Genomic DNA, 27619 nt, shown 5'->3' with positions numbered 1-27619 from the left:
ACAGGGACCTTCAAAGGACTGTGGAGAAAAACTGGGAGAAACCAGAAACCATTGCTACTGCAGACAGCACTTTGGATCGGATCCTGAATATTTGAATAAACATCCGACTCCAGAGAGTTTAGTCATTCAAGCAGCATCCACTTCAAAACAAACTGCTTATCCATCTATCCCTCCAGATAGAGAGGATAAAAAGATTGACGCCTGGGCAGGTAAAGTTTTCACATCAGGCAGTATGGCACTTAAGTCGGCAAATGTCACCTGTACCCTAGCCAGGTTTACCCATACCCTGTGGGACTGTATTTCGGCGGCGGCTGATCATATTCCGGAAGGCGAGGAAAGGGAAGGCTTCCTGAATATAGTCAGACGGGAAAGAGGCAATGGTGGAATGCCTCCAGTCTGGACTGGATACTGCTGATGGTATCAGCAGATCCATGGCTGCAAGCGTTGTGCTACGCAGATTTGCGTGGTTGAGGAAGTCGGGATTTGCACCGGACGTGCAAGCTAGACTCCTCAACATGCCCTTTGATGGCTCGAGGCTCTTTGGCAGAAAGGCTGATGCAAGCCTTGAAAAACTTCAGACCTCGAAAGCAGCAGCTAAATCACTTGGCGCCTCTTTGCGCCAACCTCTAAAACCCTATTCCGGCTCATCTTCCTGGAGGGGTCTTTCTTTTCGATACTACTCCTCTTTTGGTAGAGGAAGAGGACAGGCCTCTCAAAGGGGCAAAAGGAACTTCCCTCGTGGAACACGGGGAAAAGGTGCAAAATCAGCCTCGGGAGCGGCATCTGTACCCTCAGCCACTCCTGCAGCCGCCTCCAAATCCCTCGGAGACCTTGTTACACAAAACCAGTGGGAGGCGGGGATCTCTAGACTGAAGGAATGGCGGGGCATTACCTCAGATGCTTGGGCACTGGAAACAGTAGCCCAAGGTTACTGTCTCCCCTTTCTCAAAAGGCCTCAGAATCATCCACCGGGAGCCAACTCTGTCAAAATTCCGGATCCGCTCCTGTTGTAGGAAATTTTAACCCTGCTAGAGAAAGGTGCCATAGAACTGGTACCTGTAGCGGAGAGGAACAGGGGTTGGTACTCCCCATATTTTCTCATCCCAAAAAAGGACAGAGGTCTGAGACCCATCTTGGACTTGAGAAACTTGAACAAGTTCCTCAGGAAGGACAAGTTCAAGATGGTAACTCTTTCTCAGATCCTTCAGGCTCTCCAACTCCAAGATTGGTTGGACCTTCAGGATGCTTACTTTCATGTGCCAATCCATCCAAAGCACAGAAAGTACCTGAGGTTCGCGATTGGCAATTCTCATTATCAGTTTTGAGTTCTGCCATTCGGGTTGACCTCTGCCCCGAGGGTTTTCACCAAACTGTTGGCGGTTGTGGCAGCAAGTCTCAGGAAAGGAGGTATTCACATATATCCCTACCTGGACGACTGGTTGATCAGAGCAAGTTCTCCAGTACAAGCTCAGGAACATCTTTCGATCACCTGCCACTTCCTCCACAAACTGGGCTTCTCCCTCAATTTCAAGAAGTCCCACATGATACCAGCCCTGAAACTCCAGTTTATCGGAGCAGTCTTGGACACTTCATCGGGAAAAGCCTCGCCTCCCGAAGTGAGAGCTCTCCACATCCAGCAGATGGTAAAAAAATTCCAGAATGCTCAACGTCTACCGGCCTTCGATTTTCTCAGGTTGCTCGGCCGCATGGCATCCTGCATTTTTCTTTTACCAGAGGCCAGGTTGAGAATGAGATCCCTTCAATGGGCACTCAGAACTCAGTGGTCCCAGTTCTCAGGGAATATGTCGGATCTTCTGCAAGTCCCGAGCGCAGTTGCTCAGGATCTTCTATGGTGGGCTTGCAACAACAACATTCTCAAGGGAGAGTCTTTTTGGCAACCATGTCTGGAGATAACGGTAGTGACGGACGCTTTGCACACAACAACGATCTGACAACCAGCGGTCACTGGTCTCCATCCGAGTCCAAACTACATATCAACCTATTAGAGCTGAGGGCAATCAGACTAGCTCTGAAGGCCTTTCTGCCCTCTGTACAGGGAAAGAATGTTCTGATAATGACGGACAACACAGTGGCCATGTACTATCTCAACAAGAGAGGTGGTGTAGGATCACTGCCACTGTGCAGAGAGGCAATGCAGCTCTCTTTCTGGGAAATACGAGAAGGAATCTCTCAGTCGGCAATTCACCTAGCCGGAGAGAAGAACACGCCGGCAGACGCTCTGAGCAGGCAGAGCACGGTCTCTCATGAGTGGGAGCTGGCTCAGGAAGTCCTTCTGGAGATCTTCGCCCTTTGGGGAACCCCTCAAGTGGATCTGTTCGCCACCGCGATCAACCGGAAGTGTGATCAGTACTGCTCAAGGGAATTACCTCAAAGAGGAGCTCTGGGAGACGCATTCGTAGTGGAGTGGAAGTTTCCCCCAGTCCCCGTGATTCCTCAAGTAATCGGGAGGTTGAGAAAGTTCAGGAAAACCATGATCCTAATTGCCCCGGATTGGGCCAGGAGGACGTGGTACCCGGTCCTTCTAAACATGTCCATCTGCCCTCCAATACGTCTTCCGCAAAGAGAGGATCTTCTCTCGCAAGAGCAAGATCGGGTTCTCCATCCAGAGGTCAAGACACTCAACCTTCACGCATGGTTTCTGAGAGGTTGAGATACAAGGATTGGGATCTTTCGGATGACATAATGGAAATCTTGCTTTCGGCCAGAAGACCAGCAACAAAGTCTTTGTACCGATGTCGCTGGAATAGGTTTAGTAACTGGTGCAAAGACAAGGATGTGGACCCTTTTCAGTGTGGCAGCCCAATACTGCTTTCTTTTCTGCTACATCTAGCTAATCTGGGGCTCCAGATAGGAACAATAAAAGGATACCTTGCTGCGTTGTCCGTTTTCAAGCGCTCCTCGGAAGAGGTTTCATACTTCAAAATACCGTTAATAATTCAATTCTTAAAGGGGCTCACTAATGTATACCCTCCAGTACCTTTTCATGTACCAACCTGGGACTTAAATTTAGTATTAAAATTCTTGACTTGCATACCTTTTGAGCCTCTGCACTCATGTCCATTGAGGCTTTTAACTCTAAAAACTGTCCTCCTTGTGGACCTATCATCAGCCCGCAGGGTTAGCGAACTTCAGGCTCTCTCGTGCAAACCACCATATACTATTTTTTATAAAGGTAAGGTAGTCCTTAAGGTTAAACCTTCATTTTTGCCAAAAGTAGTCTCGGACTTCCATTTGTCACAAAAAATAGTACTTCCAACGTTTTATCCTCCTCCTCACCTGGGCAAAGAAGAGGAGAGATTACATAGATTAGATCCCAAGAGGGCTCTTAGTTTTTACATCTCTAGGATGGCTAAATTGAGACAAGATGACCAACTGTTTGTGGGTTACACTGGTCAAAAATTAGGCGCATCTGTAACAAAACAGACCATTTCCCGCTGCATCATATTAGCCATAGTTGAATGCTACAGCTTAGCGGGAAAAGGACCACCAGATGGGCTTCGTGCCCATTTTACAAGGGGAATGGCTACTTCTGCGGCTCTAAAGAAGGGAGTCTCGGCAGCAGACATTTGTGCAGCTGCAACCTTGAAAACAATACATACCTTTGTTAAACATTGTTTGGACATTGCCTCCTCTAACAAGGGTTTATTTGCAAAGGCAGTTCTGCATTCTGTCCACGAAAACTGAAATGGTACTCCTACCTCCAAAAATTGATACTGCTATGGGAGCCTATCACAAGATGAGGAATACGTGGTAGGAACATCCAGTCGAAAGAACGTTACAGTTGGTAAGTAACTTGTTCTTCTCAAGGGATTAACTAATGTTTATCCTCCAAGACCATTCCAAGTTCCCTTATGGGACTTAAATTTAGTCTTAAATTTCCTAATGGGTACTCCCTTCGAACCACTCCACTCTTGCTCGCTGAGATTTCTCACTTTTAAAACTGTCCTATTAGTAGCACTAACATCTGCTGGGAGGGTGAGCGAATTACAAGCTCTATCTTGTAAACCCCCCATACAATTTTCCATAAGGACAAAGTTGTCCTACAGGTGAAGCCTAATTTCCTCCCAAAGGTGGTTTCTGAATTTCACATCACTCAGAAAATTACCTTACCTTCGTTCTACCCTCCTTCCCATCCGGGGAAAGGAAGAAAGGCTACATAGGCTGGACCCAAGGCGAGCTCTAAGCTTTTACAACAGCAGGCTGGCTAGGATTAGCAAACGGACCAACTGTTTGTAGGATACTCAGGTCACAAGTTGGGATTACCCATAACAAAACAGACCATTTCCAGGTGGATTATTTTGGCCATTCTGGAATTTTACAAACTGGCAGGGAAAGAGCCACCCCAGAATCTTAGGGCTCCTTCAACCAGGGGTATTGCAGCCTCTTCGGCCCTCCAAAGAGGGGTACCGGTCCGAGACACATGTGCGGCTGCCACATGGTCGTCCGCACATACATTCACAAGATTTTACAACCTGGATTCCTCCACTAGTCAAGAGACCAGATTTGACGAAGCCATGTTACATTCGGTTCATTCCTAAAAGGAAACATGGCGTTTTACTCCCACCTCCAATTGCACACCACTGCTATGGGAGTCTATCAAAGATAAGGAATACGTCGGAGGAAACAATCCCTTCGAAGAACAAGTTACTTCTTACCTTGTAACGTTCTTTCAATGGAATGTTCCTCCGACGTATTCCTTATCGCCCCTCCCATCCATCCCCGCAGTAATACTTCCCTTGTGGTTGCAGCTTACGCTCCTTCAGTCAAGGTCAATAAACAATTCATGTAAAACTACTGTTAACGTCAAAACGGAACTGAGCAACGGACGCTGCGCGAGTCTGTCTATACGCGTGGTGACGTCGGCGCCGATACGGAGGCCGTCGAGGGACATCGGCTCGAGGGACGTCGACGCGTAGCGCCCTCTACTGAAAAAATGTTCTGAGGCCAGCAAGCTGGGAGATGATCTATCAAAGATAAGGAATATGTCGGAGGAACATCCAATCGAAAGAATGTTACAAGGTAAGAAGTAACTTGTTCTTCTCCAGCATGGGGTCTGTCATGGATTCACATGCTCATGAATATTGCCCGTAGTCAGGCCGGGAATCCTCGGTAAAGAAAAAATCAGTATCAGTTTCGTTTCTGATCTTTCTCAGTAGTAACCAATCACTGGTCTCTGGATCATACTGCCACCAGCCAATGACTGCCCTCTCCCTAAGCCCCGCCTCTGGCAGCCATCCTCAGATCTTTACTGCACGCTCAAGTGTTGGGAGTCCTCGTGTTTAGCTCTCGAGCTTTTGCTGCGTTTTCGTGCTTTTTCAAAGAGAATTTCGAATTTTTCGGTCAAATAGAGCCTCAAGCTCCACCGTCTCTACGTCCGATTAACAGGGATCCGTGTTGGATTTTTCTACGCCCCTCAAGGGTCAAGATTTCGAGTTACGCTTCTTGGAGGAGTCCAGAAGTTTATGCGGCCTACCCGAACATGGCCCAGGAGAAAGGAAGCTCGACGCCCGGAAAGCTGTTCAGGGTTTGCCCTGGATGCCAGCTGCAGAATGTGTTCAAGGACGAGCACTCGAAATGTCTCTAATGCCTTCATGAGGACAAAACGTGGAGAAGGACTGTGCGTTTTGCAGGAACATGTCGGAACAGACCATCGGGGACCGACACCACCTTCTCTCCAACTGGCTGGAAGGAAAGAGCCCGTCAGGTGACAAGAAGAAGTCCGAGCGGTCTTCTAAGTCCTGTGAGGGCGCCCCGGTGACGGGGGCCCAACAGAAGGCAAAGCACTGCGAGTCTGCGGGCACCGGGAGCGCCTAACGGTCGGGCTCCTCGGCTGCCAGGCAGGGCGCACCCTCTCCAGCACCATTAACCACGAGCCAATGCTCTGGCTCAGGGAAGAGGAGGCCGAGAACCCGGCGAAGCTTCTGGAGAGGCCCCGGTCGAGCTCGAAGTATACGGCTGAGGGGGAGCGAAGTTGTGACCCTCCCCCCAAGGTAAAAGCCACAGGCCCACACCAGGTGGTAAAGGCCTTGATTCACCCGGCCAAGGCCTCTATCGAGGAAGTTGCGGCGGCCCTGGCGCAGCCTGTGGAGGCTACACCATTGGAGGCGACCTTGGGGCCCAGAGTCTCCCTGCCTCCGCGGAGGGAAGCCTCTTTCAGACCCATCGAAAAGACCCCAGCGGAAAAAGAAGGGGGGGGGTCCGGTGGCCATTGTGGACACGGACACAGCATCCGAGGAGGAGCTGGTAGGAGTCTTAGAGGGCCTCGACGAGGGCGTCGAAGAGGCCCGTTCCCACGGGAGGGATCCCGACGAAGGTGACGACGAGCACGACGGCGGCACCGGCGAGGGTCCTAGTCACCAGTCGCTTCCGGTGCCGCTGGATAACTCGGCGGCCATTTTGTTGGCGATACAATCCTTATATTCGGAGATAGGGACGAGATTGCCCTTACCACCGACAGAGGATCCGGAACCAGGCTCGACAGAGGAGCCAGGCCCGGCGGGAAGCCCCCCGAACAAGAGAAGACTGATACATCCAGCCCCGCCTTTTCAGCCCTCGCGGCCTACTCAACCTTTGCCCATGTCCCCCGTCCCTGGGGATGACACGGCCACGACGGCGGTGACGGCGGGACAGAGCTCCCATTGCCCCCAGCCCGGACCTCCCCGTCCGACGAGATCAGATCTTTCCATGCAATTATTGCCAGGGCATCCAAGCTTTTTCAGCTCTTCCCCGAAGAGAAGGAAGGTTTCCTTTACCAACGGCACGAGGCCAAGAGCAAAACAGTCCTAGCCGTTCCTCTGCTGGATGACATCTGGGACGAGGGTCTCACCCTTCTCAAGAACCCGTCTACGACGCCTGCCAAGAGGGATCGGTACGAGACGAAGTACCGGGTCCCTGATGCGGCCCCTTTGTGCCTCAGGGCACAACTGACCCCTGACTCGGTCGTCTCAGCGGCGGCCAAGAAGAAAGCGGGGGAGGGGGGCATCGGCCTCAACGTCAACTTCCCCGCCGGACGGCGAAGGAAAGAAGCAGGACGCAATGGCACGACGAGATATCTCGTCAGCGGCAACCACGATTAAGGCGGCCAATGCCCTTGCGATCGTGGCCTGCTACGACAGGGAGTTATGGTACAAGATCGCCCCCCTGTTGGACTTCCTACTGGACGACAAGAGGGCCGAGGCCCTGGAGATCTTGCAAGAAGGTGAAGTGGCGTCGGTCCACACCATTACGGTGGCAACGGACATTGCCGACATCGGTTTCCACCAGCTAGGCAACAGTGTTTGCCTTAGACGAGGGTGGCTCAAGGCGACGGATTTACGCCAGGACGTTCAAGCCAAGGTTTTGGACATGCCGTTCGATGGGAACAATCTGTTTGGGAAAACAGTGGATGAGTCTCTCCAAGCCATCAAGGCGGATACGGAGACAGCTAAAGGCCCTAGGCATTCTCCGTCAACGAAAGCCGTCCTTTCGGAGCACCGGAGGCAAGCAGGGTGCCTCCAAGGGATTCAGCGGTGGCTCCTCTACGTACTGCCAAGCGGCCCGCTCCTCGTCGCAGGAAGCCTATAGAGGACGAGGCAAGTCGGGTGGACCCCGCCGTGGTCGCGAGGGAGGCCAAGGCGGCAAGGCGTCCTCCAAGCAAGATTGAACCGACCGCTGTGTCGGGACCCCACCGAACCCCCCTCCAAGCAAGATTGAACCGACCGCTGTCGGGACCCCACTGAACCCCCCCCCTGGTGGGAGGCCGGCTGGCGATGTTTGTCAGCGTGTGGGAGTCAATCTCCCCCGACCGTTGGGTGCTGGATGCCCTGGCCCAGGGGCATGCCCTCAAAGTTCTAAAAAAGTGCCCCTGTATTCCACCCGTGGCCAGGAAGGAAAATCACATCCCTCAACTGCTAATGGAGGTAAGGGCGATGCTCAAAAAGGGTGCCATTGAGCTCGTCCTGAAGAGGCTCCGGGGTTCCGGAGTATATTCAAGGTACTTCCTCGTGAAGAAGACAGGAGGATGGCGCCCCATCCTGGACCTGCGACGACTGAACAAGTACATCAAGGCACAGAAGTTCCGGATGGTCACCCTCCAGCACCTGCTGGGACAGCTGGAGGAGGGCGATTTCCTGTCGTTGGATTTGGAGGATGCGTACTTCCACATCCCCATTCTAAAAGGACACCGAAAGTTCCTCAGGTTTGTGGTCCAAGGACTGCACTACCAGTTCAAGGCCCTCCCGTTCGGATTGAAGTCGGCACCCAGGGTGTTCACTAAGTGCCTCGCACAGGTGGCTGCGCCTGCAGGGGATCCACGTCTACCCCTACCTGGACGACTGGCTCATCCGAGCAAGGACAAGGGAGCTTGCCGTAGATCACACAGCGAAGACCGTCCAGCTGCTCACGGACCTGGGATTCTCCATCAACTTTCCCAAATCCCACCTGGTCCCGTCGCAAGTGGCACGGTTTCTGGGAGCCAAGCTCGATAAAGTGGCGCGTCTGGCCTCGCTGTCGGAGGAAAGGACGAAGGCCATCCTGGGCAAGGTGCAGCGTCTGCTGGCCACGGACGTGGCCAGGGTGAGGTCCATCAAGTCCCTCCTTGGGATGATGTCCTCCTGCATATATCTTGTGCGCCTGTGCAGGCTTCGGATGTGCCCTCTGCAAGAGTTCCTCGACTCCCGCTGGATCCAAGCGACAGGCAGCTTCGAGGACAGGATCCCGCTCGACGAGACCTTCCGGCGAGTGATCCGGTGGTAGGGCACCCGCGCTCATCTGACGGCGGGCACAGACTTTCAGACCCCATCTCACCAGATAACTGTGATGACAGATGCCTCCCTGGAAGGGTGGGGAGCGTACACCGGAGAACTTCACGCGAGAGGCCTTTGGCTCCCGGAGAAGCCGCACCACATCAACATCCTGGATCTCCGTGCAGTGTTCTGGGCCCTCGGGTCCTTTCTCCCGTCCCTCAAGGGCAAGGTGGTGAGAATGTTCACCGACAACACCACCACAATGTTCTACATCCGGAAGCAGGGAGGAACCAGATCCCAAGCCCTCTCCAAGGAAGCCCAGGATCTGTGGCATTGGGCCGTCGCCCAAGGGATGTTTCTGGTGCCCTTTCATCTGGCAGGGATAAAAAACACCATCGCCGACTCACTCAGCAGGGAGCTGCGCTCGTGCCACGAGTGGGAACTACGTCAGGATCAAGTTGATCGACTCCTCTGACAAAGGGGGAAAACCGCAGATCAACCTGTGCCAGAGGTTCGCCAGCAGGTTTCCCCAGCCGAGGAGCATGGGCGATGCTTTCTCGTTCCCCTGGGAGGGCCTGTTCCTATATGCGTTCCCTCCGTTGCCGTTGCTGCTCCGACTCGTCAACCAGCTCAAAAGGTCCCGGTGCAGGATGATCCTCGTCGCACTGGCGTGGCCGAGGCAGATCTGGTTCCCGGACCTTCTGGACTTGTCAGCGTCCCCACCAGCCAAGCTGCCGACGTACGCGGATCTTTTCTCCAGAGAAGGAGGCGCCATACTTCATCACGACCCGGAGTCGCTGAACTTGCAGGCCTGGCTCCTGCAGCACTAGAGTTTGGAGGGTACGATATCCCAGCTGACTGCAAAGAGGTTCTTGCAAAGGCCCGGGCGTCCTCAACTCTCCTGCTACGGACATAAGTGGAAGAGGTTCTCTGTCTGGTGCCGTGCACAGAAGATTAACCCTCTACGGATTACGGCCCCTCAAGTGCTGCTGTACCTACTGTCGCTGGCCAAGGCTGGACTGGCTCACGCCTCCATCAAGATACATCTGGCTGCGATCTCCCGATACACCAGAACCACAGGACAGGCGTCCTTGTGGTCCCATCACCTGGTGAAGCAATTTATGAAGGGGCTATTCCGATCGTTCCCGCCGGTGAAGGCCCCTTCCCCGGCATGGGAGCTCAACGTTGTGCTGACCAGGCTCATGGGGGCGCTATTGGAGCCCCTGCATTCGGCACCGTTGAAGTTCCTGTCGTGGAAGACTGCGTTTCTTGTGGCCATCACCTCCGCACGATGAGTGGGAGAGATCCAGGCCCTTCCTGCAAGCCTACATACTTGACTTTTCACGACACAAGGGTGGTGCTGAGGACGCACCCCTCCTTTATGCCCAAGGTGCCGTCGGACTTCCACCTCAACGAGCCCTTGGTGTTAGCTGTTTTCTTCCCGTCGCCAGCCGAGAAGACTTTGCACTCGCTGGATGTGGCTAGAGCGCTGAAGATCTACGTGAACCGCACGAAGAGTTTTCGGAAGACATCGCAGCCATTTGTGAACTTTGGACCTGTGAACCAAGCGAAGGCTCTCTCGAAGGCTTCCATTTCCAGATGGCTCTCCGGCTGCATCATGCACTGTCATCGGTTGGCAAACCAACCGTTGCCTGGCCGTCCACGAGCCCATTCGACCAGAACGATCACTGCTACCACAGCGTGTCTGGTGTGCCCCTGCTGGACCTCTGCAGAGCTGCTACGTGGAGGTCGACGCACACCTTCACGAGAGTCTACTGCGTCGACTGGGATTCCAGGGAGGAGTCCAGGGTCGGCCAAGCAGTGCTGCGCAACCTGTTCGCCTTAGGTGAGCCTGGTGAGGAGGTAAGAATTGCTTAATGTTGAGTTTGATGTAATGCTTAATGTTGAGCCTTTGCCACCTCCCGTGGTTGTGCATGTGTATACTGCTATGTATTCTTATATTCATGAGCATGTGAATCCATGCCAGACCCCATGCTGGAGAAGGAACAAGTTACTTACCTGTAACTGTTGTTCTCCAGCATGGGTCTGGCATGGATTCACATGCGAACCCTCCCGCCTACCCCTCTGCGGCTCTTCACTTGGTCATACTGCCACTTCACGTGCTACCATATCCGAGGATGGCTGCCATGGGTGGGGCTCAGGGAGAGGGCAGTCATTGGCTGGGGGCAGTATGACCCAGAGACCAGTGATTGGTTACTACTGAGAAAGAGAGATCAGAAACGAAACTGATACTGATTTTTTTCTATACCGAGGATTCCTGGCTTTACGACGGGGAATATTCATGAGCATGTGAATCCATGCCAGACCCATGCTGGAGAACAGTTACAGGTAAGTAACTTGTTCCTTAAATACACCACACACAACCAATTCCCCTTGTGCAGAACAATTCAAGTTAAGTACCTTTTGGTTTTGACAGACCGGTGTTGTGAAACAGACTTTACTGGGGTTGTTACGCAATCACTTTTTGACAGTATTGACAGTTCGGTTTTACAAAAGAGAAGCGTACCCGTGAGAAGAAATGTTACCGTAGTCAAACGCACTTAGCACATGAATTAACACAAGAAAATTGGGGATAGAAATCATAGGCAATACTTTTGTCAAGGCAGATCGAATCAAAAGACACTTTCTAAAACGTAGATAAATCAATAGGCCTTCACCAGTGTCAAGTGGGACAGGGCCCTGTTGTCGAGGATCACAAGGTTAGAACAGTTCACAATTCGAGATTGCCAGGAGTACTTGGATCTTGTCAAAAGGGAAGCAAATGTTATAAGAGGGAAGGAAGAAGAGGACAAGCCTTGGGTGAGGAGAAAGGGTTCACCCCAATTCCTCGAAGCTGGACACAGTACCTTATTCGTATGAAAAAAAGCTGGTGCTACGGCAGTTGTTCCTGGTAGTTCCTGCCGGCTCACGGTTCCTAGAGCTTCAGTTGTGGGGACAAGGACGATGTCTGGAGCGATCTGCGCTACCCAGGGATGAGGCCAGCAGCAGCGAAGCAACAGTGAATAAAAGGTCCTCTCCTTTAAAACAGGAGAGGCTCTTCAGATGGCTATCCGGACCACTACAACTGTGTGCAGAGATTTCAACCAAGAAGAGGATCCTCTGACTGTGGAAGGTGAGCTGGTTGATCCCACCAGGCTCAAGGGAAGAAGACTCCAGACTGGATCCTCTCTTGTCGTTGAAGGGTAGATAGCTCCGGACTGTAGCAGGGCTTCACCGGGACTCGGAAGCTGCAGCAACCGTCTTCTTCTACGCTTGTCTTTGTTCTTTTGCAGTTCCAGTGGCGACTCTGACTTCCAGCCCAAGAGTCCTGCCTTTCATGCCAAAATCCCCCATTCTCACAGCCTGGCTGTCAGTCACTCAGTAGGGGGGTTGGCCGGCCCAGACAACCACCTCAGCCAATCGACACAAAGTGCGACTTGGGTCTCCAAGGAGACCTTGTGCAGGGGATTACTAAACCCTTCCCTCACATTCATCCCACCTAGACACCCAGGTGCAAAAAGGAGGGCTTCTGGACAGAAGCCCGCCAAAGGTCAGTGAACAAAGGAGGCCTGGTTTGCCGCTCAAAGTAAAACACAAGAAGGACTTAACAAAAAGAAATGGCGATAAAACCCAACCATAGCCGAAATAAAAAGTATTTGGTCAAGCGGGTTTAAGTTTGAGGCTAATAGAATAGCCAAAAACAGTACCACGTTTATATAGTATAATTGCGGTAGAAATTTTACGGTAGATGCCACTGCCACCAGCCAAGTCTTAGTGTTGAGAGCAAAATAAAGCTCAGCGAGGCACAGACAAAAAGGGGTAGGAATTAACCCTTTCCAATACTCCATGTAAGATGGGGTGTATTGGGTCTGCAGTTTAAATGACTACAAGTAAATGTCAACTTTACCTGTTTCTGGGGGACGGTAGTCAGCCCAGAAAAATGGAGTCAGTGGGAAGTCTCAAAGAAAACCCTGTGCCACTACACTGAAGGTGCGGTGTACCACACTTTCAACTTCTGCATCCACCTTTTCAATTTGTTAACCAAAGACTTGACTGCAGCTACAGGAACATTTTGCTCCTGGGCCCTTGCCCTGTACCACTGACTCTGGCACACGCCTACTGACTCTGGCTACATTATTTAGAACTGCCTTCTCTAGATTGCTTCTCAACTAGAAATGTGTTGGTGCACCTACTTCTTATAACCACCCTTTCCTTCACACTTTTAAACCTTGTGAAATGCCATTTTGCTCAGTTTTTATTTAAGTATTTTCTATATTGATGCACTGCCTCGCTTAATCTGGTTCACAAACTTATGGAAAATGTTGCTAGGATGTGTAAGAAGATATTTCTGTATAACTTGTGTTTTCCCTCCCTTGTGAGAAATAACTAGAGTGCCATTTGTGTCTGGTTTACCTGTGCTGTTTTGCTCAGTTTTCACTCTTGCTCAAACTTGTCTACAATTTAACTAGGGAGTTGTGTATACTTTCTTTGACCAACTTTAACTTGCTTTAAGAACTGTGATAGATGTGTTTAACTAGAAGTGTGTAAAATAAATATATTTTGAAGGGATTGTGTCCTCTGATGTATTCCTTATCTTGATAGATTACATCCCAGCTTGCTGGCCTCAGACATTTTTTCAGTAGAGGGCTCTGCGCGTCGACGTCCCTTGAGCTGGTGTCCCTCGACAGCCTCCGTCTCGGCGCCAACGTCATCGTGCGTATAAATAGACTCGCGCAGGGGCTGTTGCTCAGTTCCTTTTTTCCGCGCTTTGTGGGCCTTGGAATCATGTTGCTCAGTTCTTTCTTCAAGAAGATTCAACTTTCTTCGAAGATATCATCTTAATTCAATGGCTTCCTCATCCGAACCGTCAACCCCACAGTCTGGCTTCAAAAAGTGTTGATTGTGGGAAGAAAATATCGTTGACGAATCCTCACAGGATCGGTTTGTGGTGCCTGGGATCGGAGCATCACTGTTCGGAATGCGAGGACTGTATGTCCATGACGGCAAAAGCCTCGAAGGAGCGTAAGGGGAAGCTAGAAAGAGGTAAGACTCTTAAATCTTCTACTCCCTCAAAGTTTCTTCGGCAGAGTCGAGACATTCGTCTCCTCGTCGTCAGAGGAAACACTCCCGTTCAAGGTCTCGAAGCGGTTCCCATCAGTCTTCGAGATCGAAACACTCGAAGAGGTGTCGTAGATCTCCCTCTTCATCGTCTTCTGTCTCCCCGGAAAAGGGTCACCTGCCCCACGAAACACAGCTCTCCAGCCAAGTGGGAGGAATTCCGTAAGAAAATGCTTGGCGTCTTCGAGAAAGCGGCCTTGACCCCCTCGGATACGAGGTGATACCCTGGGTGAAAGACCCGAAAAATAACAATGCAGCAAGTCATTGCACCTGGCGAAAGACTACCCGAGAGCGTCATGAACCCTCGAGTAAAGGCAGTAAGTCCGCGTCACCAACGCCGTCGTCGAAGGTTTCTTCGACTCATAAATCTGCGTCATCGACACCTTTGTCGAAGGGTCCGTCGACGCATAAATCGGTTGCATCGGCACAGTCTTCGACGCCTATATCGGCGCCGATAAGACAGACCTACAACTGTCAATACATCTCAGACAGTAGAGGTGTCGAGGACCTTGACCATTACCTCGAGGATGCCGTCTACAACTTCGACGACTCCGAGTAGGATTCCGATCCTCTTGACTACTTCGAGGCCTCTTCTAACTTTTTCGACGCCCTTTTCAGGTTTGTCGAAGTCTTTGACTTCCATGTCGACAACTACGTTGTCTCAAACGGTGACAACCAATTTAGCCCCCTCTGCTCTAGAAATGGGTTTTAAACAATACCCTAGGTCTGATTATTTTAGAGCTTTGTCGTCTATATGTGAGGAAGGGGAGGATTCCGACCATGAGACCTTATGGTTTACAAAGGACCGCAACACCCATACCAGAGGAATTTATCTCTGAAAAGAACAGGTTAAAAGATCTTCAAGACTCTTTACATGCGGCAAGTGGTTTTGATACTTCTCCAGAATTAGTTTGCTAAACCAGACCCTGGGGAGCATGCTGAGACACCTTTTAGGGTTCTGATGGCTAGAATAATTGAATTCATGGGGTGGTCTACACCTACACCACCTTTTCAGCACGATGACATTACTGACATTTTAGTTAAAGGTCCACAGGAAGATCCTGTTCCTTTTCATAATGCTCTGCAAAGAAAGATCTCTGCTAATTGGGAAACTCCTAAAGTTATCCCTGCAGTTAACAAGAAACTATCCGCCAAATACAGGGCATCTGCTACAGATCCAGAATACTTGTGCAAACATCCAACTCCAGAGAGTTTGGTTGTACAATCAGCAACTTCATCAATAGTAGACATGAGTATTCCAAGGACATGAACGATAAAAGGTTTGACGCTATGTCAAAGTATTTTCAGCATGTAGCATGGCGCTTAAATCTATTAACGCCACTTGAACACTTGCAAGATTCAGCCATACACTTTTGGAGTGTGCTTCATCCGTGGCTGACTGTCTCCCAGAAGGAAAGGAAAGGCAAACCTTTTTAAACATCATCAAAGATGGGAAAGATGCAATTTGCGAGTCCCTTCAAACTGGCATTGATTCTGCTGACAGTATCAGGAGGGCCATGGCCGCAAGTACCACAATCATGGTTGTCTAAGTGTGGTTTTGCTCCAGATGTACAAGCCAGACTTTTGAACATGCCCTTTGACGGCACTTCTTTATTTGGTAAGAAGGCTGATGACAGCCTGGAGAAGTTACAAACATCCAAGGCAGCAGCAAAATCTCTTGGAGCTGCAATCTGACACTCTGAATCACCCCTCAGGAACCTCCTGGAGGGGTAGGTCCTTTCGCTTTTACTCCGCATTCGGAAAAGGCAGAGGACAGCCAGCTCAACAGGGCTCTCCCGTGGTGGACGGGGGGAAAAGGTACAAAAACCGCAGCAGCAGGTGCCGCTTTACCCTCGGCATCTGCATCAGCCGCTTCTAAACCCCTCTGATGTCTCACTTCACAAGACACCAGTAGGGGGCAGGTTAAATCAACATCTGGCAGAATGGCAGGCTATTATGTAAGATGCTTGGGCATTGGAGACAGTTGCCCAAGGTTATTGCCTGCCTTTCCTTCACACCCCTCAGTCATCCACCGGGGAACAACTCTTTGAAGCTTCCAGACCCGCTCCTTATGCAGGAGATTTTAGACTTGCTAGAGAAGGGTGCCATACAACCGGTACCTGTAGCGGAGAGGAACAAGGGTTGGTATTCTCCCTACTTCTTAGTACCAAAGAAGGACCGAGGACTGAGACCCATCTTGGATTTGATGGAATTGAACAAATTCCTCAGGAAAGACAAGTTCAAGGTGGTAACCCTTTCCCAGATCCTCCAGGCCCTCCAGCTTCAGGACTGGTTGGTATCTCTGGACCTTCAGGATGCTTATTTCCATGTGCCAATCCTTATCAAACACAGGTAATACCCGAGGTTCACAATTGGCAACTCTCACTATCAATTTGTACTTCTGCGATTTGGGCTGACCTCAGCCCAGAAGGTCTTCACCAAGCTAATGTCATTAGTGGCTGCAAGTCTAAGTAGGGAAGGGATCCACCTCTACCCCTGCCTGGACGATTGGTTGATCAGAGCAGTATCTTCGGAACAAGCTTAGATCCAGCTAGATTGTGTCTGCCATTTCCTTTACAAGCTGGGCTTCTCCCTCAACTTAAATAAGTCTCAGATGATACCATCAGAGACTCAAGTTCATTGGGGCAGTCCTGGACACTTCACTACGAAAAGCCTCGCCACCAGAGTTGAGGGCTCAAGATATTCTACAGATGGTCACCAAATTTCAAAATGCCCAACGTCTACCAGCCTTCGACTTTTTGAGGTTGCTAGGCCTCATGGCATCCTGCATCTTCCTAGTGCCAGACGCTCGCCTGAGAATGAGATCCCTCCAGTGGGCACTAAGAACCCAGTGGTCGCAATTCTCAGGAAGAATGTCAGATCTCATTCAAGTCTCGGACAGAGTGGCTCGAGACCTTCAGTGGTGGGCCTGTCAGGAGAACATCTTCAAAGGAGAACATTTTTGGCAATCATGGCCGGAGATAACAGTAGTCACGAATGCCTCATTAACAGGGTGGGAAGCCCATGCCAACGACTTGACCATCAGCAGACGTTGGTCTCCATCGGAGTCCAGACTACACATCAACCTGTTAGAGCTGAGAGCAATCAGACTAGCACTGAAGGCTTTTCTGCCATCTGTACAGGGGAAGAATGTCCTAATGACGGACAACACAGTGGCCATGCACTACCTCAACAAAAGAGGAGGCGTAGGATCACTGCCACTGTGCAGAGAGGCGATGCAGCCCTGGTTTTGGGCAATTCAAGAAGGAATCTCTCTATCAGCAGTTCACTTAGCCGGAGAGAAGAACTTGACAGCGGACGCTCTGAGCAGGCAGAGCACAGTCTCCCACGAGTGTGAGCTAGCTCAGGAAGTCCTGCAAGAGATCTTGGCCCTTTGGGGAACCCCTCAAGTGGATCTATTTGTCACCAGTATCAACAGGACGTGCGTTCAGTTTTGTTCAAGGCAATTCCCCCCGAGAGGAGCTCTAGGGGACGCGTTCATAGTAGACTGGGAGTTTCCACTTATATACGCGTTTCCTCCAGTCCCTGTCATTCCTCAGATGATCAGGAGGTTGAGAAGATTCCGGAAGACTATGATCCTAATTGCCCTGGATTGGGCCAGGAGAACGTGGTACCCGGACTTTCTGGACATGTCCATCTGCCCTCCGATTTTGTCTTCTGCAAAAAGAGGATCTGCTCTCGCTGAAGGGAGGTCAGGTTCTCCATCCAGGCATCAGAACCCTCAACCTTCACGCTTGGTTTCTGAAAGGTTGAGAAGCAAGGATCGAGACCTCCCGGATGACGTCATGGGGGTGTTGCTTTGAGCTAGAAGGCCCGCAACAAAGACTTTATACCGCTGCCGTTGGAACAGATTTTGCAGCTGGTGTAGAGAAAAGAAAATCGAAGCCTTTTCATGCAGTACACCAATGGTGTTATTATTTTTGCTCTATTTGGCGGATTAAGGTCTTCAAGTTGGTACCATCAAGGGCTACCTCGCAGCGCTGTCAATCTTTAAGCGCACTGCGGAGGAGCCATTTTATTTCAAATTACCCCTAGTAATCCAATTTCTGAAGGGGTTAACTAATGTCTATCCCCCAAAGCCGTTCCAAGTTCCCTTGTGGGACTTAAATCTAGTCTTAAATTTTCTGATGGGTACTTCTTTTGAACCACTCCATTCTTGTTCATTAAGATTTCTCACCCTTAAAACAGTTTTCCTTGTGGCTCTAACATCTGCCCGAAGAGTGAGCGAATTACAAGCTCTATCTTGCAAACCTCCTCATACAATTTTTCACAAAGACAAAGTTGTCTTACAAGTGAAGCCTAATTTCCTCCCAAAGGTGGTCTCTGAATTCCACATCACTCAGAAAATAACCTTAACTTCATTCTAGCCTCCTCTCCATCCAGGCAAAGAGGAAGAGAGGCTACATAGGCTGGATCCAAGGTGTGCCTTGAGTTTTTATATCAACAGACTTGCTAGGATAAGGCAAGCAGACCAACTGTAGGTTATGCAGGACACAAATTAGGATGGCCAATCACAAAACAGACCATTTCAAGATGGATTATTTTAGCCATTCTAGAATGCTACAAATTGGCAAGGAAAGACCCCCTCAACATCTTAGGGCTCATTCAACGAGGGGTATCGCAGCCTCTTCGGCTCTCCAAAGAGGGGTACCGATTCGGGACATATGTGCGGCTGCCACATGGTCGTCCGCACATAACTTTAGAAAATTCTATAGTCTGGATTCCTCCTTTAGCCAGGAGACGAGATTTGGCAAAGCTGTGTTAGATTCGGTTCATTCTTAAAGGGGAATATTCCAATTTTACTCCCACCTCCTCTTTCACACCACTGCTATGGGAGTCTATCAAGATAAGGAATACGTTGGAGGACACAATCCCTTCGAAGAACAAGTTACTTCTTACCTTGTAACGTTCTTTCGATGGGATGTTCCCCCAACCTATTCCTTATCGCCCCTCCCATCCATCCCCGTAATAAAACTTCCCTTGTAGTTGCAGTTTGCGCTCCTTCAAGGTCAATAACCAATGCATGCACAGTAATTTCAAGCTTCAAAACGAAACTGAGCAACGGCCGCTGCTTGAGTCCATTTATACGCACGATGACGTCGGCGCCGAGGGACACTAGCTCGAGGGACGTCGAAGCGCAACGCCCCCTACTGAAAAAATGTCTGAGGCCGTCAAGCTGGGATGTAATCTTTCAAGATAAGGAATACGTCGGAGGAACATCCCATCGAAAGAACGTTACAAGGTAAGAAGAAACTTGTTCATCTATTTTTCTAATACAGAGCTTTGGTCAGTGTTTCCTTGTGCCATAGTACTGTAAGCCTATTGTGTACACCCTGAATACTGCTCATCTCCCTCTTGAGATAGGTCTGACTGCTCAGCCACAGCTACCAACTAATTCTTTGTGGTACAGACTGATACCAAAGGGGATTTATTGCTCTCACCTGTAGTCCTAATCTTCTGTGGTGCTCCCTATGGGAACTGCACAGGATTCTGCCTAACACCTGGAATATCTTGGTCCACGGCACCTGGACTCGACAGGAGCAGGAGCACCACATCAATTGTTGGAGCTGAAAGCCGTCTGGCTAGCGCTCGGAGCCTTCCTTCCACTTCTCAGGGGCAAGGTTGTCCTCAACCAGACTGACAACTCCACCAGCATGTACTATGTCAAGCGGGGAGGCACCAGATCCCATCCTCTGTGCAGACTGTCAATCAGCATGTGGGAGTGGGCCCTGCAAAATGACATCTACCTCAGGGCAGTCCATCTTCCAACCTGAAGGCGGGCAGGCTCAGCAGGTTGAAAACTGACCATTCCGAGTGGCAGCTAAACAACCTCGTTATTCAGGAGATCTTCTGCAGATGGGGCCCTCCCCCAGGTGGTTCTCTTTGCCACTTGGCACAACAGGAAGTGCCCTAAATTTGCATCCTGGCAGGGACAGGGCCCTGGCTCCCTGGGCAACTCATTTCGGATTAAGTGGAACAGCATGACCGCGTACGCCTTCCCGCCCACTCCGCTGATTCCGTGATTTGCATGATCAAGGAGTCTCGCCAGCTCAACATCATTCTAATAGCTCCATGGCGGCTGACCAGGCCATGGTTCTCAGAGCTGCTCAGCCTCTCAGAGATGCCACCCATTCATCTTCCTACGGACCCAACACATCTTCTGGTGCAGCAGGGGGGGCCGGGACGTCCACCCCGCACCACAGAAACTAGCCCTCACAGCGTGGTTCCTGAGCAGGTAATGCTAGGGCAACTCAACCTCTCCCACGCCAATCTGGAGATCATACAGGACGCCAGGGGCAAGGCTACCAGGGCACAGTATAAAAGTAAATGGACCAGGTTCTGCCACTTGGCAGACTCCAAGGAAATCTACCCTATGGCATGGACTTTGGATAATGTACTCTAATCGGCGCACCTTGCCCACTCGGCGCACCTTCGCCTGCTCCAATCCGATTGTCAACATTTTATGGGGCTCGCAAGGCTCTACCTGCCCATCAGGAGGCCACATCCTGTGTGGGACCTGAACATAGTCTTGTGCGCCCTGGCGCACAAACCGTTCGAGCCAATGGCATCTGTGGACACCAGGCTGGTCGCCATCAAGACGGTCTTACTGGTAGGCCTAACCTCGACGCGAATAGTCGAGATCCAGGCGCTGGTCGCCTCAGAACCATATGCTACCTTTCACAGGGACAAAGTAGTCCTGCAAACGCACCCAGCATTTCTGCCGAAGATGCTGCCTGCTTTCCATTTGAATGAGGAAATAGTCCTTCCTATGTTTTTTGCTGATCCTAAGGACGAGGTAGAGAGTTCTGCACTGCCTTGATGTCAGGCGTGCCCTGGAATTCTACTTTGACAGGACCAAGGGCTTCTGCAAGTCAGACGCCCTATTTGTCACTTTCGTCGGTGCAAGATCAGGCTATCGGGCCTCCATATCACGCTGGATGTTCTCTGCCATCAAAGAAGCATACAAGGGCAGCACAAGCCGCTTCCGGCGAACATGAACGCCCACGCAGTCAGGGCCAAGGCAACGGCCATCTATTTTAGCACCATGTCCATTGGCAAGTCATAAGCAGGGTGGCCACTTGGGCCACTCCCTCGGCTTTCTGCAAGCATTACTGTTTGAATGCCGGCTCTAGATGTGATGCGGCTTTCAGACAAGCGGTTCTCGGGAACCTATTTGCTTTAGGAGGGTCTCCTCTCCACCCTGTGGCTACATTCAGTTGTAATCGCCCATGCAGTATGGAGAAAAGGGGACAGGACGTAAGAGTAATTATAAGTTACTCAACGTAGTGACTAATGTTCTTAGTCCATTGTTCAGTTTCCTCCATATGTCCCACCATCCTCGCCACTTAAAAATACTGGTGGCATTAGGCAAGGTTAAATTTATTGCCGATGTCAGTGGGGTGCCGGAGGGCAGAGTCAGGGCAGCGCATGCTCCCAGGGCTGCACCCCTGGGCGCCTCTAAATTTAAAGGGGACGAAGGTTTTTTCGGGTGAAAAAGGTTCCGTCTCCCATCGCTAGCAAGGGGTGCCCATACAGTATTGAGGAAAGGGGACTATGGATTAAGAGTACGTTAGTCACTACGGTAAGTAATTTATAATTTCTCCAGCAACTGGCATGGATTCAAATGCGAACCATCCCTCCGGTCTTCTTGATCATACTGACACTTTACGTGCTTTCCAAATCTGAAGATGGCTGCCGCTGGCAGGGGCTTATGGAGAGGACTGTCATCGGATGGGGGCATTATGACCCAGAGGACATTGATTGGTTTAATGGAGAAATACAGGTTTAAAGTGAAACTGTTTTTCTGTTTACCAAGGATTCCCAGCCTGACTGGGTGATGGGGAGAATTCTCATTTATGGCTAATTTCCCCACCTAGTGAGTCCCTCAGCAGCTTTGCTGGATTTCCGGGGTTTATTTTTTCCACTTGGTAAAAGTGTGAGCTTTTTTCCCGCTCTTACATGTGTTTTGCCATGTGTATTTCTACTGTTTGTGTCATCTTGGGCTCTGGAGCTACACCACTCCATGAGCCCCACTTTTTGTGTTATACAGCACCTTCAGTGCAGTGACACAGGGTTGTCTTTGAGACTCCCCACCGACCGACTCCAATTATGGGGCTGACTCCTGTCCCCCAGAAAAGGTTAAAGTTGCCATTAACTTTACAAAGTCAAATAACCACAGATCCAGTACACCCCATCTTACATGGCGTATTGGAAAGGGTTCATCCTTAGCCCTTTTCATCTGTCCCTCCTGGAGCATTGTTTTGCTCTTAACAATTTGACTTGGCTGGTGGCAGTGGTATCTACCCGAACTTTTTCTACCGCGATTATACTATATAAACATGGTATTTTTTTAGGCTATTATATTGGCCTCGAACATAAACCCGCTTGAGCAAATATTCTTTCTTTTTTTCCTCCGGTCGGGTTTATTCACCATTTCTTTTTGTTAAAGACCTTCTTGTGTTTTACTTTGCACGGCAAACCAGGTTTGCCTTCTTTGTTCAGTCTTTTGGTGGGATTCTGCCAAGAAACCCTCCTCTGGGTGCCTGGGTGGGCTGAATGTGAGGGAGTGGTGTAGTCTCCCCCTGCACAGGGTATCCTAGGAACCCAAGTCGCACTTTGCCACGATTGACTGAGGTGGTTGTCCGGGCTGGACAACCCCCTTGCTGCGTGATTGACAGCCAGGCTGTGTGAATGGGGGATTTTTGCATAAAAGGCAGTACACTTGGGCTAGAAGTCAGTCGCCACTGGAACTACAAGGAACCGAAGAGAAGCAGAGAAGACTGCTGCTGCAACTACCCCGTCCCGGTGACGCCCTGCTGGAGTCCTGAGCCATCTACCCTTCGATGACCAGAGAAGATCCAGTCCGGAGTCTTCGTCCCTTGAGCCTGGTGGGGTCAACCAGCTCATCTTCCACAGCCAGAGGATCCTCTTCGTGGTCGAAATCGCTGCACACTGCTGTAGTGGTCCGGATAGCCATCTGAAGAGCCTCTCCTGTTTTTTTTTTAAAGGAGCGCACCTTTTATTCACTGTCGCTGCTCCAGATGTCGTCCTTCTCGTCTCCATAACCGAAGCACCAGGAACCGTGGGTCTGCAGGAAACTACCAAGAACTGCTGTGGCACCAGCTTCTTCCTTGAATAAGGTACTGTGTTCTGCTTCGAGGAACTAGGGTGAATCCCTTTTCTCCTCCTCAAAAGCTTGCCCTGGTCTTCCTTCCCTCATAACGTTTCCTTCCTCTGTTGACAATAGCCATGTACTCCTGGCAATGTTGAATCTTGAACTGTCTGTGTGATCCTCGACAACTGGAACCCGGTTCCACTTGACACTGGCTCCAGCCTATTGACTTTTGTATTTCTGTCAGCGAGTATTCTCTGATTCTGTCTACCTTGACAAAAGTATTGCCTATGATTTTTGCCTCCACCTCTCTCTGGTTAGCCGAGGTGGTAAGTGTGTTTTTGCCCCGGTAACATTTCTTACCGCGGATATGCGTTTCTTTAATACGTCCGAGCTGTCAAAAAGTGATTGCATATGTATTCCCGGTAATGTCTTTTGTTTCACAACACCGGTCCGCCAAAATATAAGGTACTTACCTTGAGTTATTCTGTGCCAAGAGGATTGGTTGTGTGTAGTGTATTTTTCATGTGGTTTTGAATTTATGGAAGTGTTTTACAGATGGTTTAAAAATAAATGTACTTATATTTTTTACCTGAAACCTTGAGTCAGGGTTTGCTTTAGTCACAGTAATTGTGGTCCCTTTGTGTAATCTCTGCTACTGTTCATATACTCTTGAGATAAGCCTGGCTGCTCCGCTTCTGCTACCACTTTAGCATAGTAGTACAGGCTTGTAACAAAGGTGAACTTGTATTGCCACTTGTAGTCTTAATTGTGTGTAGGGATCGCAAAGGGCACTGCACAGGATTCTGCCTAAGAGTGGCTACAGGCCAAGGCCTCTGTTCTGGGTGAGTCCCAGCAGGATGCCTCTCCCAGTTACAAAGAAGCTGAGCGGGTTTCTATGATCTTTGAGGGTGCCCCTCCCGCGGGTATCCAACAGAAGGCTAAGCACCGCGAGTACACGGTCACTGGGAGCGCCGTTGCGACAGGCTTCTCGGCGGCCAGGGCGCGTTTGATGTCTCCAGCCTCCGTCACTAGTCAATGCTTAGGCTCTTCGGCCAAGAGGAAGTCGGACCATCCACACAAACTGAAGGAGAGACCCAAGTCTGTCCTACCGGAGTAGTCCCAGGGGGAGCGGTGCTCGCACCCACCCCCTTAGGAAAAGGCCAAGCAGGACAAGGCTCCGCCTCTGACTGTGAAGGCCCAGCCTTCCATCGAGGGGGTGGCAGCGTCTATGGCGAAGGCCGCCGAGACGGTCCCTCTGAACGTGACCCCTAAGACCAGGGTCTCCCTTCCTGCCAGGAGGGAGGCTGCGCTCCGGCCCATAGAGAAGACACGGAGAAGAGGATGCCCGTCATCTCACCGAGACCGTATCCACTGGAAGCAAAGAAGGGGGTGGGGGGTGCAGTGGCACTCCAGGGTACAGATATCTCCTCTGAGGAGGAGCTCACCTGTCTGCAAACCGTCCAGGAGGAGGGTAACGTAGGGAGCCGGCCCTACGGCGAGTGCGCAGATGAAGGTGACGACGGCGAGGACACCGTCGAGGAAGGGCAGCATGGCGACAGGGTTGGGCTCACAACCGGTTCCCCAGCGACCTATTCCGCCTGCACCTCAGCTACCAACCCCACCTCAGGTAACTCCTAGAGACCTTTCGGTGGACGTCCTCTCGGCTCTGCATACGCTGGTCTGAAATTCAGACAAAGATGCCTATTGTACACCCTCTGCCTCCTTACCCCCGTCGCTCCCTCTCCCCACACCCTCACCACCCCCGGTGGGATGAAACGGACACAGTGACGATGGCCATGGACGACGGCGGCCGATTAGGGGACCTCCCGTCTCTGCCACCCAGGTTTTCACATCCGGACGAGATTGGCTTGTTCCACTTGATCTCCAGAGTGTCTAAAATATTTCAGCTCGCTCCGGAAGGGGTAGGGCTACCTATATCAGTGCAGGGAGGCGAAGAGGAAGACCATCCTCAGTCCCACTCCTGGATGACTTTTGGGACGAAGGTTTGGCTCTCATGATGAACCTTTCCACGGCCCCTGCGAAGAGGGATTGCCTCGAGAAGTACAGGGTGCCAGACTCCGCGTACAAGTGCTTACGGGTTCAGCCTTCTCCAGACTCTGATGTCCGTGGCGGCCAGTAAGAAGTGCTTGCGAGGTTTTTCCTCCTCCCCACCAGACAGCGAGAGCAAGAAGTTAGATGCCATGGGACAACGGGTCATCTATTCTGCTGCGACTACCATCAAGGCCGCGGCTCGTTATGACCGGGAGTTGTGGTTCAAGATCGCGCCCATCCTGGACTTCCTCCCCAACGATGATAGGTCGGAAGTGCTGGAAATTCTACAGGAAGGTGAGATGGTGTCGGAACACGCCATCATGGTGGCCACGGACATCGCCGATGCAGGGTGTACGTCAAATGGGCAACAGCGTATACTTTCATCGTGGCTGGCTCAAGGCCACCAACTTTTGTCAGGACGTTCAGTTGAAAGTACTGGACATGCCCTTCGACAGGGACAATTTGTTGGGGAAGGCTGTGGATAAGTTTTTCCAAGCCATCAAGACGGACACGGAGACAACGTGTGCTTTGGGCACTCTTCAGCAACGGAAGCAGTCCTTTCGGACCTCAGGCGGCAAGTCCCCAGGATCCTCCAAGTGGTTTGGCGGGGTCTCTTCTTACCGCCAGCCCTCCCGTTCTTTAACCCAGGAGACAATATAGGGGCCGCTCCATGGCCTTCGGAGGAGGACGTCATCACAAGGGTCCCCAAGGTGGCCCTTCTACGTGCAAGCAGGATTGAACTGGCCGTGAGAGGCCGGCTGGCAAAGTTAGTCAGCGTGCGGAATTCCATCTCCACTGACCATTGGCCTAGCTTTCAGGAGGTGATGCAGGCTCGTTCTTACGTACAGTGTGGTCCCCAAGCAACCACAAAGGAATGTCCACACACTATTGGTGAAAACAGTCTTTATATAATGAAGGGTCAAGGTTATATACACAATAACTCACTTTGTGCTCAGATAATCTTCAACGGCAAATATATACACAGTTCTACGTGTAACCACAATTTCTATTTAATTTCATTAAAGTGCCTGAACTGTAATTTGCTTAAATGACACACAAATCAAGTAATATACTGAACCAACAATAGACATAGGATGAAAGCAGTTGGTTATAATAGGCAGAATATTGGGCCACTACCGTTGGGCACAGTTCTGTATGAGTATCCCCCCACCTGGGCAACCTGTAAATAAAGATGTAGTACAAGCCCAGTCCATATATTGTTGAAAAGGTTTTTTTCTTTTTCTAAATAGTTCTACAACCCAATGTTCCTGGAATAGCGTTGTCGACGACGGATCCTTCTTTAGCGGCTCCCTTTAAGGCAGGAGCCACTGATGGTCAAGATCCCATCTTGACCCCATCTTCGGTTCTTGCGGTGCTCGTTGACGATCGGTCAAACGTCCTGCAAGCTGAGGTGTGGGTGCACCTTGACTAGTGTTTGTGGCCGCAAGACGTGAATGAAGAACTTGGGCCCAGCAAGGGCCTCGAGTCGTTGGCATCTCTGCGGTCTACGGGTGGCGGGAAACCCACGGGCGGATTCTCCTCAGTAGTTGGCAGCCTTGGCTTTCTCCAGCAGGACCAAAGCAGTTGACGATGAGCAAGGGAGTCTGTGTTTCAATGTTCTTAGGCAAAGGAGCACTGCGGCTCTGGTCGGCGATGGCGGTTGTCGACGGTGATGGACTTCAATGTCCAGGCGCTTCTCTTCGGATTCTGCGGCGGTGCCCATGTCCGGTCGGCAGCCTTTTGAGAGTCTGACATCCAGGGAGATTTGGCAAAGTTCAGCTGGTGCATGATGGTCCCTCGTAGCTCGGGAAGAGGTAGTCTAGCCAGGTCCTCTCTTGGATCAGTTCCTTGAAGGCAAAGCAGCTTTCAGATTAGCAAAGGACAGCAGCAGCGGTCCGTCGTCTTCCAGTGGCCTTCAAGGTCAAGCATCAGTTTCGAATTCAGCTTCTGAACAATTTCTAGCACTGCATCCCATCAGTCAGGTGGGCATTCAGTCAGCCAGCCAATCAGGCTCACAGGGCATTCAGGCCATTCTCCTCCCTCTCAGACACTTGCAACAAGGAATGTGTATTGGGACAAGTACCAAGCCATTCAGAACTCCACACTGCATTTACTAGGAGTACAGCATCGTACTAACACCTATGGGTGCCATAAGGGTATCCCAAGGGTCTGTTCAACAAACCAAAAAGAGGAAGAGCTGCACCGCCATGACTCCCACATGAACTCCTGCGTGGAAAGCAAGTCAGAACATACATGATGAAGCAATAAAGGACAAGGATATCGAGGCCCTGTCCCTCCAATGCATTTCCAGCATCACAGCCAGCCAAGAGGACTTTACACTCACTGGATGTGGCTAGAATGCTGAAGTTCTACGTGGACCGCATGGAGAGTTTCCAGAAGACGTCCTAATTTCTCGTGAACTTTGGCCCTGTGAACCATGGGAAGACCAACTCAAGGCTTCCATTTCCAGGTGGCTCTCTGATTGCATCACCCATTGTCACCGGTTGGCAAACCGACCGTTGCCTGGCCGTCTGAGAGCCCATTCGACCAGAGCGATCGTTGCAACTAC

At 50.8% G+C, this 27619-nt stretch overlaps 1 protein-coding gene across 4 annotated transcripts in view; it reads left to right on the top strand.

The window, feature by feature from the left end:
* USP7 (ubiquitin specific peptidase 7) overlaps nt 1-27619 on the top strand; it is a 2259762-nt gene that overhangs the window by 1329357 nt on the left and 902786 nt on the right. The gene's annotated exons all lie outside the window — the stretch shown is intronic.

The sequence above is a fragment of the Ambystoma mexicanum genome, chromosome 2q (assembly GCF_040938575.1).
Source record: "Ambystoma mexicanum isolate Mex_15411 chromosome 2q, UKY_AmexF1_1, whole genome shotgun sequence".
Classification (NCBI taxonomy): Eukaryota; Metazoa; Chordata; class Amphibia; order Caudata; family Ambystomatidae; genus Ambystoma; species Ambystoma mexicanum.
Note: the sequence above shows the minus strand (reverse complement) of the source record. Positions and strands in the feature narration are given on the sequence as shown.